Source organism: Triticum aestivum, chromosome 3B (genome assembly GCF_018294505.1).
Source record: "Triticum aestivum cultivar Chinese Spring chromosome 3B, IWGSC CS RefSeq v2.1, whole genome shotgun sequence".
Taxonomy (NCBI): domain Eukaryota; kingdom Viridiplantae; phylum Streptophyta; class Magnoliopsida; order Poales; family Poaceae; genus Triticum; species Triticum aestivum.
The window spans coordinates 23,640,375-23,650,336 of record NC_057801.1 but is presented as its reverse complement, the minus strand read 5'-3'; the positions used below and the strand labels follow the sequence as shown (position 1 = coordinate 23,650,336).

At 42.1% G+C, this 9,962-nt stretch overlaps 1 pseudogene; it reads right to left on the bottom strand.

Moving 5' to 3' along the window:
- Nucleotides 1–1,454: 1,454 nt before the first annotated feature.
- LOC123068334 (Bowman-Birk type trypsin inhibitor-like) lies at nucleotides 1,455–2,444 on the bottom strand (annotated as a pseudogene).
- Nucleotides 2,445–9,962: the final 7,518 nt, after the last annotated feature.

Below are 9,962 nucleotides of genomic sequence, written 5' to 3'. Positions count from 1 at the left end.
TTGTATGCAAGCAACATTTTAAATTTGCGTGAGCATTGTGTTTACACTGCAAGAACATTTTTGAAGCGAGCAATTATTTTGTAAGATTTAGATAACATACGTATCCATTTCTGAAATATAAATTAAAGAAATAAAACAAAATAGAAAAAAAATGTGCGTTAGGAGCCAGCCCTCCTTCCCATGATGGGCCGGCCCATTTGGGGAGGGGTGTGTGTGTGTGTGTGGGGGGGGGGGGGTGCGCTTGAGGGGAGGGTTTATTTCGTTTTGCTTTTTTTAATACAGTATAGATGCAAGCGCTCATACATGCGCGCATACACTCACCTCTATGAACGCACAAACGAATATCCTACCGCTGTGAGCACCTTCGAGAGACTGAGCCGACATATCATCTTGAGATTTACGAAGTCATCTTAGGCACCTCGTCGTCGACGGAAACGTCTCGTTCCACTGAAAGCGCATTGCCGGAAATCCTGAAATAAATCCAGAAATAATGCAAGCACTAGGATTTGAACCATGAAGGGCTTGGGATACCACTTTTCCTCTAACCATCCAACCACATGTTATTTCGTCTTGCTATAAGCGGGGCAAAGCCCCTCCTTGCTGAGGTATGCTTTACAATATACGGTGGCGTTAGGGGATTGGCTAATGAGGTACCAGTAAATAGCGAAACTGCTAGAAAACCATTTTCAAGATGGCATGAATCGCAGAAGGTGAAGGATGCAAACATAACGAATGGGACCTCTCCAGGCTTCAAACCCAACTAACTAACGGGCCAAATCCAGTAGAGCGAAAGAAATCGAAGAAAAATGAAAAAACTGGTCAATTGATTCCTGCCCATGGCCACCGAGCTGCACAAATCGTGAAAAAGAAATCAACAGCCACGGATTTGACTGACATTAAATACAAAAATCAGGTGCCTGGCCATTCGCAGAAGGGTAATGAAAATGAAGATTGGGATGTGACCCCTTTTGATCAAAAAAGAAAATAATTTTTCGCTTGATTTAGAGAGAACATAGTTGATCTTCGTATTCATATTAGAAACTAGCAAAGTGCCCTTGCGTTGCAGCGGATCCAAAATAGACTAATGCGTTTTCATACTTGAAAGAAAATCACCCTATGTTTTTGTATATATATATCACTAAAAGCGTGTTAGGTTTTGCCCAAAAAAATCGTGATATATGGGAGGGACAGGGATGTCTGGAGAGACTAAATGGTTTTCTGCAAATGTAGAGCAGCGTGGCAGGGGACATTTTGCAAAAATATGACAGCTTACCTCGGATGTCTTAGATGCAGACGAGATGGTCAAAAATGACGGATGGTAGACATACCATCATCACCAACTGGCTCTTTTATAGAAGTTGTTATATATATTTTTCGCGAGAGCTCTAGCGAGACCATGGGAAACCAAAAAATCACACCATTCACCACGCGGGACATGTGGTAAGCAATTTAACTTGTCATGAAAAAAACCACACCGTTCATGATTGAAATATTTCAACATAGAGACGCTCGACTTGTCATTATTCATGCATAGTTGCCTGATCACCATTCAGGCAAGCAGTAGCGGTAGCAGGCCAGCCGGCCATCCATTTCTTATTTTATTGTCACACAGTGCATGCAGGAGCAACTCAAGTGCACGGTTGACGGCGTTGATCAGATGATGAACGCCGGTGCTAGTTATTACCGCCGCTGCCGGCGGCCTCGGTGCACCTGCGACCTGGGAAGCCGTTGTACCAGTCGTTGCAGACGCGGCGGAACGGGTTCAAGATGGACACCCCGCAGCTCTTGCATGTTGTAGCGCACTGCTCGACCTGGTCCACGCAGCGGCACATCGGCGGGTATGACCTGGTCACAGCACTCCCACGGCTTCTCCTCCTCTGCCGCCGCCGCTACGCTATCTTGGTGATCACCTTTGGCTTTGAGGGCGTCTTCGTTGTGGTCGCCGGCGACGGTGTTGGTGCACTTGGGCCCGGGGTCGCCGAAGTACTGGTCTCCGCAGACGCGGCGGAAGGGGTTTGAGACGGACGGCACGCAGTCCATGCAGGTGGAGGCGCACTCGTCGACCTCGTCCAGACAGATGCAGATAGGCGGCAAGGACCTGGTGCATATGGTGTTGTCGCAGCAATCCCATGGCCTGGAAGCCGCCGCCGTTCCTACTTGCTCTGTAAGCCCTCAACGAGCTGACGGCTGTGAGCATGTGATGATAAGCTTGTACAAGGAATGGATAAATGGGTACACACACAAGCGGCATGCACGCACGCAGCGCCGTACCTTTGCCTTCGCTCGGCAGGAGAATGGTACCCTCGTCGCTGGTGACGGCAACAGCGGAGGGGCGGCCGGCGACCTCAAGTGCGAGCATCAGCAGGATGCTAGGAATGATGCATCTCTTCATCGTCATTGTTGCAGATTAGTCAGCTTTGCCTCTTCGGCCGGCTTTACCAATCTTGCTGTGCGTTTGAAGCTGGCTAGCAGCCCGTATATATAGCCGTGTGACACCGATCGATCACCGAACGCATGGCCCGTTACCATTAATGGCTAGCCAATCAGAAGGTTATGACACGTCCGCGTGGCAGATCTCCACCACCTATATGTGGATCATGGTAGGTAGATCGATATAAGGTCGAGTAAGGCCATGCAAGCACGAGAAGCACGCGTTCTTTCTTTCTTTCTATATCTCTAACTATGTATCTCTCTGTTAGTTCTTCCCTTTTTATTTTTTATTTTTGAAAAGGAACACTTTATTACTTGAAAGTTTTAAGCATTACACCCGGCCTCTACATCACTAAGACGCACACACCCAACAAAGTCCTCACACAAAACCAAAAAAAGAAGGCGAAATACAAATACAATTTTGCTAGAACTCATCTAGATGAGACATAGTTTGGTCTCATTCACCTTTTATAGTCATTGGATGTGATGCTATAAGATGCGTGTGTGCTGACGTGGGTTGTATCTGTTCTTGTTTTTAAAGTGAATGAGACCAAATTATATCTCATCTAGATGAGTTCTAGGTACTCCCATACAAATAAACCAAGTTCGGTAACTTTAGGTGGCCGAATCCTAAGAACATGCTGCCATCAATGTTGGATAAAAGTATTCATCGCCATGACCTTCAATTGTGTACACACCTCTGTAAATAGGTCTTGATTCTTCACTCATTGTAAAGATGACCATAAACGTAGCGCCCCAGTACATATGTAGATAACCTGCATAAAAGAAGTATTTTTATCGTGAACAACCTTATCATGGCAAATCACGGCAGTGCTCCCACCCTGAGAAGAATTCTATACCTGAGATCAATCCCATGTAATCAGTTGCCAAATATATTAGAACCACTAAAAGGAGGATACAAGCTAGAAGCAACTCGAATGACTGACCATATAGAATAAGCTAGTTTACATTAGAAGAACAAATGTTTTACTGTCTCTTCATGCGGACAAAAGATACATTGCGTACTTTCATACCAATTCCTCTTAATAAGCTTATCTTTATAAGAATAACTTCGCGACGAAGATACCATGTAAAGATTTTATTCTTAAGAGGTATATTTATCTATCATATCTTCTTATTATTATGAACTGGCACATCAGACTGGATCAAAACTCTATACATATAGACTCCACTGTGAATTGCTCATTTCCATGGATGTTCCAACGAAATACATCAGTCCCTTGTGACAACTGTATTGCGGTTAACCGCTAGAGTAGTATGTTTCACGGTTGGAGTCTATATCCAACTACATCTCTTCTGAACGTCACATTTGACGAAAATGATTCCAAAACCTTAGTGTCACCCTTGTGACACGCAATATTATACAGAGGTGAATATTGACGAAAATGATTCCAAAACCTTAGTGTCACCCTTGTGACACGCAATATTGCTCCCAGGTGTAGCATTACGTAGCCACTTATGCTCTCGAAGTCGAATTTCCGAGCCATCATTAATCGGGAACCATAGCAGCCCGTATATATAGCCATGTGACACTTAACCGAATGCATGGCCCGTCACCATTAATTGCTAGGCAATCAGTAGATTAGGAGGGGTCTACGTGGCAGATCTCCACCATGGTTGGTAGATCGACATAATGTCGAGTAAGGACATGCAGGCACGAGAAGCACGCTTTCTTCTTTCTATATCTATAACTATATCTCTCTCTATAGTTCTTTGGTTTAAAAAAAAAATAAAAACACCTGCAATTTTATTCATACATATCACTATTACAGGTATACTGATTTGTATACAAGATCCAGAAAATAATACAAAGTAATTTCTATGACTAAGAATTAAAATGCGATCTCTTGAAAACACCTCCTTCGTGCCCAAGTCTTCTTATTTTTTGTCAGTAAAACAACTTCTACAGACTTGGTCAAAGTTAAACAAGTTCGACTTGGAATAAACTCAGAACTTCAACTATCTTGGAACGATGTAGTATCTACTAAGAGCACGATATATAGGTAAAAATAGATAGACAGATATACTAGTAAATCATAAAAGGCAATCTGACTATCAATTAGGTGAACTAATTAACTACAACAAGTGGATCTTTGTAACTCGGTCAAATATGTGTCTGACCATATTTGTCAACGGATCTAAGTGCAATGATAAATCTAGCATATGTCGTGCCCTACTCCCGATCCGGCTTTCGCTGCATAGCAATCAATCTACTTTCTATCACCACCCCACCACAACCAATGTTCTCCTTTCGGTCCTTCTCTCGATCCATCTTAGACTTTGTGGATCACTAAACGTCCTGCTTGCCTATCTCGACCCAATGTTCGATTCTACGGCCCCTTTCCGTTGCCAGGCATCATACTCTCCTCGCTACTTCCGTACCATTGGTTTCTTCATAGTAGCCAAGATTCACATTCATCACCAGCAACCAACATTTACAAGGGCTCTGGAATATGAGTCAATTCATTGTCGCTGACATTATGTTTGTGTTTTTTTTGTAGACTGTTGTACTCCGGTAGGCGGCTTGATTTGTATTGGTGTAGTTGTTCACTATTATTTATGTTGTAAAAACGTGGATATCGATTTGTAGTGTTGAAGTTAACCACGTTGCAACATGTTCTTTTACGTTCATTTGTTTCCTTTTTATTGCTTACCGTACGTGGATATGGCATGTGTATTCACCGTTCTTGTTGCATGTAGGAACAAGGCCAGAAGCACACTTTGTTCGCATTGCCACAATCATAGCATGCATTCTTTCCTTGTAAGTGTAGACATCGACAACGATTTAATTCGTGGAAGTACTGGATTGTAGTTCATTAACTGGAAGCAAAAGGGAATAATATTGCTAGAAAATAATTCAAGAATGGTGTAACATTAATTTAATAGTCCGCAAAAATATAACATACCATGCTTTCTTCTCAAATCATATAACCATAGCCAGTTTAATGGATTTTTTAGGAGAGTAAAAACAATGTGAAATATTTAATTATAGTGTAGAAGTGTAATTTACTTTAGTGAAATATGCATCTATGATCGATATAGCGAACTTCACTACCTTCATGGTCAAAGCATTATCTAGACTTCTACAGTTGTACGTACCTCCTCAAAGTTTTGAATTACATAAATAGGGGTTTATTACTAATTTGCAATTAGTTGAAGAAAATGTTTTCTTTCAGTTTACCCTAAATTACATACTTTTGCTGTCATCCATGTTTTAATGGGAGGCGGAGGGTTTTTTGCTAGGACGATCCTGATGAGGCTACAGGATTGAGTGGTCCGGGTCCTTATCCTGATCTCTCTTGAATTTGCTAGTTGTAGTCATTAATTTCTGGATAAACCTGCTGGTTGTCAGCTCCTTTTCAAATTGGTCCTGGACCAGTTTGAGTTTGGATCCCACTCTCCAGACCACGTATAGTTCCCATCATATGAGTCACTGTCCAGACCACGTATAGTTCCCATCATATGAGTCCAGGTCCTTCGTGATCCTTCCTCGGTTAAAAAAGTAAATTAATTCTAGATTTTTCCAGCTTTTTTTTTCTTGAGCATCTGTAACCTTTATTAAATCTGGATATTCGTAGGGATACAGAAGATATCGGGCGTAGTAACAAGCCACAGGTGGCGCCTGGTAGACAAAGAAACCGCTGCTTTTGCTAGAGCATGCGCTTCAACATTATACTTCCTATTCTCATGTACAAACCGAATATCATGAAAACTACTAGATCGATGGTTTATTTCACTCAAAACCGATGTGAAGTGGCAAGGAACACCCAAACCGATCATAGAGATCACGGCAGTACAATCCGAAGCCACACAGATAGAACTGAGATTAAGGTCTGCCACCAAAGCAAGGGCTTCATTGCATGCTTGTGCTTCCAACGAGGGCGGATCCGTGAGGCCATCAAAGACTCTTGCTGAAGCTCCCAGGAAAACTCATGTTCTGTCACGGCAGATCACCGCCGCTGCACCCCTCCTGCCACATCTGGACACGCCTCCATCTGCGTTTAGTTTCGCATCCACGTCAGTTGGGGGGAGCCAAACTGACCTTGTTGCTCTTGTCCTCGAACTTTCAGCTATTACATGCATGTCCTTGGGCCTCACATGCAGATCCCTGCTCATGCATGATTTGTCCATAGCCGTACACTCAAGATCCTCCAGGAATTTTGTGATGAAGGCCATGGTGCTTAGCGGGCTTTGGTACCGATCGTCGTGAATAGCACGACATCGTGCCCACCATATGGCCCACAGCGTAATCAAAATTTGAATAACTTCCTTCTCTGGTGAGGTGTCCATTAGCCAAAACAACCATAATCTAGCATCCGCGGTTCGGTTTGAAATCATTACTTCTGTCAATTCCTCGTCAGCCAGTGCCCATACACACTGTGACATATGGCAGTCAAACAAAGAGTGTCTCCAAGTATCCACCGCCGCATGGCAAAGTTAGCAAGCCGGTGAATCTGTCATCTTCCCGTGGTTCCTAACCTCTCCAGTTGGGATCGATGTCTTGGCTAGTCGCCAAGCAAAAACTTGAGCATCCCGTCTAGCTATAGGATTGAGTCGAGTGTCATCCAGACCAGGCCATATGAACGGCACTGCCAGACCCGGCACGGCCCAGCATTATAAAGGCCTGGCAAAACACGATCTTTGAAGGCCCTACTATAAAAGGAAGTGTTGTGCCAGCCTGATGCATGGTTTCGAGACGCAGATCGGCATGTCACGCCAGATAAAAGGGGCGGCCCAGCACGCCACAGCTGCGGGCCGACTCACGCCATTTTTTTGCCTTTTGGGCCATTTTGGCCTTCTAGGCAATTTCGGCTTTCCGAGCCTTTTGTTTTAAAGGTTAAAAGGGTAAAAAACAAAAAGGGTGAAAACAGTGTTAAAAAGAAAAAAAATAAAAAATAACTCTAGAAAGGCCAAAAGGGTGCCAAACAGTACTAAAAGGGCCAAATGGGTCGCATGCCATGCTGTGTCGGGCTGGCCCCCGAATAAAAGGACCGTTCCATGCCGGCCATAAGACTAGGCTTCGTAGATTGACCTTGGTCGTGGTGGACCGATGGCCCACCATGACCTTATATTCACATGCCATGTCGGGGCATAAATCAGTGCCCACGGGCCGGCCTTAAAAGCGCGGCCTATATGGCCAGATTGAGTGCCATCCCAAGTTCCCAACAGGGGCGCAATCACGGGGAGACGAGTGGGGGCCAGTCTCGTCTCCCTTCTTCCCCAACATTTCAATCGAACCTGACTGAGTAAGCCTATGTTAATTTTCTTTAGGTCTCGAAAGCATGTGTTAAATAGAATTAAGAATAATTGGCCCCTACCAAGCGCGACTTAAGCCCAACAAATTACTTAGAAGTATCCCAACAAAAGAGAAGACTTACCAGGCAATAAGTTTTCTAGGTTAAAGAATCACGAGCTTGCTAAAAGGAAATGAAGAAGTGAAAGAGTACCCCGACTGATGAGTATTAGGTTAGATTTCAAAATACTTAAAAATTGTGTTTTACTGTGTTTCTTGATATATGAAGATTGGCAACGTGTAAATATATAATGATTAAGTTCTAGATTTCACAATGCTTAGAAACTACGTTGTACTATGTTTGATGATACATGAAGATTGACAGCATGTGAATATATAATGCAGGTTCTATTGTTATAAATTTGGACGCCCGTCAAGCTTTCGTTGATGGTAGGAGAATTACTAATAATGTTATTATTGCTCAGGAAATTGCCCATTCTTTTATCCTCTCCTCCTTGCAACAACAAGCTTTTATGTTGCAGCTAGACCTTGTTAAAGCCTTTGATAAATTAGAATGGAATTTTCTGAATGACGCTCTTATAAATCAAGTTATTGGACAATTTGCATTGTGATTTCAGAGCAACTAGAGGTATAGACAAGATTGTCCTTTATCTCCTTACCTATTTGTTATAGCCATCAATGAGTTAGCTTCTGGCATGCAGGAGGATCTTCATCAAAGAAACTTGCAAGGTATGACTCTGAGGCCAGATTGCCCTCCAATTTACTCCTAATGTTTGCAGAAGATAAATTAGTCTGTCGTCAAGCAATTCACCATGAAGCCATAACTATCTCGGATACTTTGCAATATTTTCGTGCCATTGCAGGACAAGCCGCCAACTGGGCTAAATCTTCTATTTTTTCCAGCAAAAAATGTAACTAATGACATGAGAGACATTGTTAAAGGTATTTTTAGAGTGGTTGATATGACTACTGCTACCACACACTTAGGCTACCCTCTTATTATGCCTACCAGAAATTGATCTCATGCTTATAATTTTGTTTTGGATAAGTTCAGAAGCAAATTTAGTGAGTACAAAGCTAATAAACTTTCCCATGCTGCCAAACTAGTTCCTATTAAATCTGTGTTTGCTTCCTTACCGATTTTTTTACATGTCTAATATTTTATTCTCCAAGAAAATGAATGCAGTCTTTCATGGACTGGGGTTCAAGATGAAAATCAAATCAAGCCTCTTTACATCAATGCTTGGTCTGAGATCTACAAAGCCTGAAAAGAAGGAGGCTTAGGCATTCAAAATCTAGAAGCAGTCAATAAACTTTCTTGTTTAATACAAATTGTCATCACTCAAGACAATACCATCTCTAGAATCGTAAATCTCATGTACCACTTCTTTTTGGAGGCATGCTACTAATGTTCCGAAATATGCTTTTTTGGACTTCTATTCTCAAGGTACCTTGAGCCACTAATTGATTCTATTTCAGTTCAAATCTCGAGAGGCAAGTCTTGCATTTGGTCTACTCCCTGGTGCCCCTTTTGGAAGAGTATTCATGACGCTCTTATCATCCATGACACGGGTTATACTTATCTCTGAGTTAGATCTCTTGACTTGATTCAGACGTTAATGAGTGGCAGGTACAGACAATGTACATGAAGTAACCAAGCAGGTGACCCTGAATCAAGAACTTGCAATTTCTATGGTGTGTTCTATTGATCTTATATTATGTTTTATTTTATTTTTAATTAGTATGTAGGATGCTTGGGAAAAGTGTATTGTATGATATATATTGGATAGAAAAGGCATACAAGCAGCACCATGGGTTCACGTGATAGTACAACATTAGATTTTCTTTTTGTGTTGTTTATTATGGTAGGTTGGGACTGCTTAAGTATGAGCTAGGTAACTTACGCACTAAGATTTATTTTCGTTCTACTTATGAAAAATTAGTGCTAGAAAGATCATAATTAATTTGCAGTTGTGTACATGAAGTTGGCACAATAGTTTCCCGATCATGTTACTCTTAGTGCAATATCATACTAACTCAAGATAATTCATTGTGAAATCAGTTAGGCCCATCTATTTTTTATGTGATGATGTCGACCGAACAAAATGTTACATTATAAACAAGCATGCATAAGGAAGCTAGCCCCGAATTATTTTCTAAGTTGCAACACCAAATAAACAAAAAGTCATCATAAACAAGTTGCTATCACAAATTTCAGGATCACCATGTATATTAGAACAATAACAATCCCTTCTCC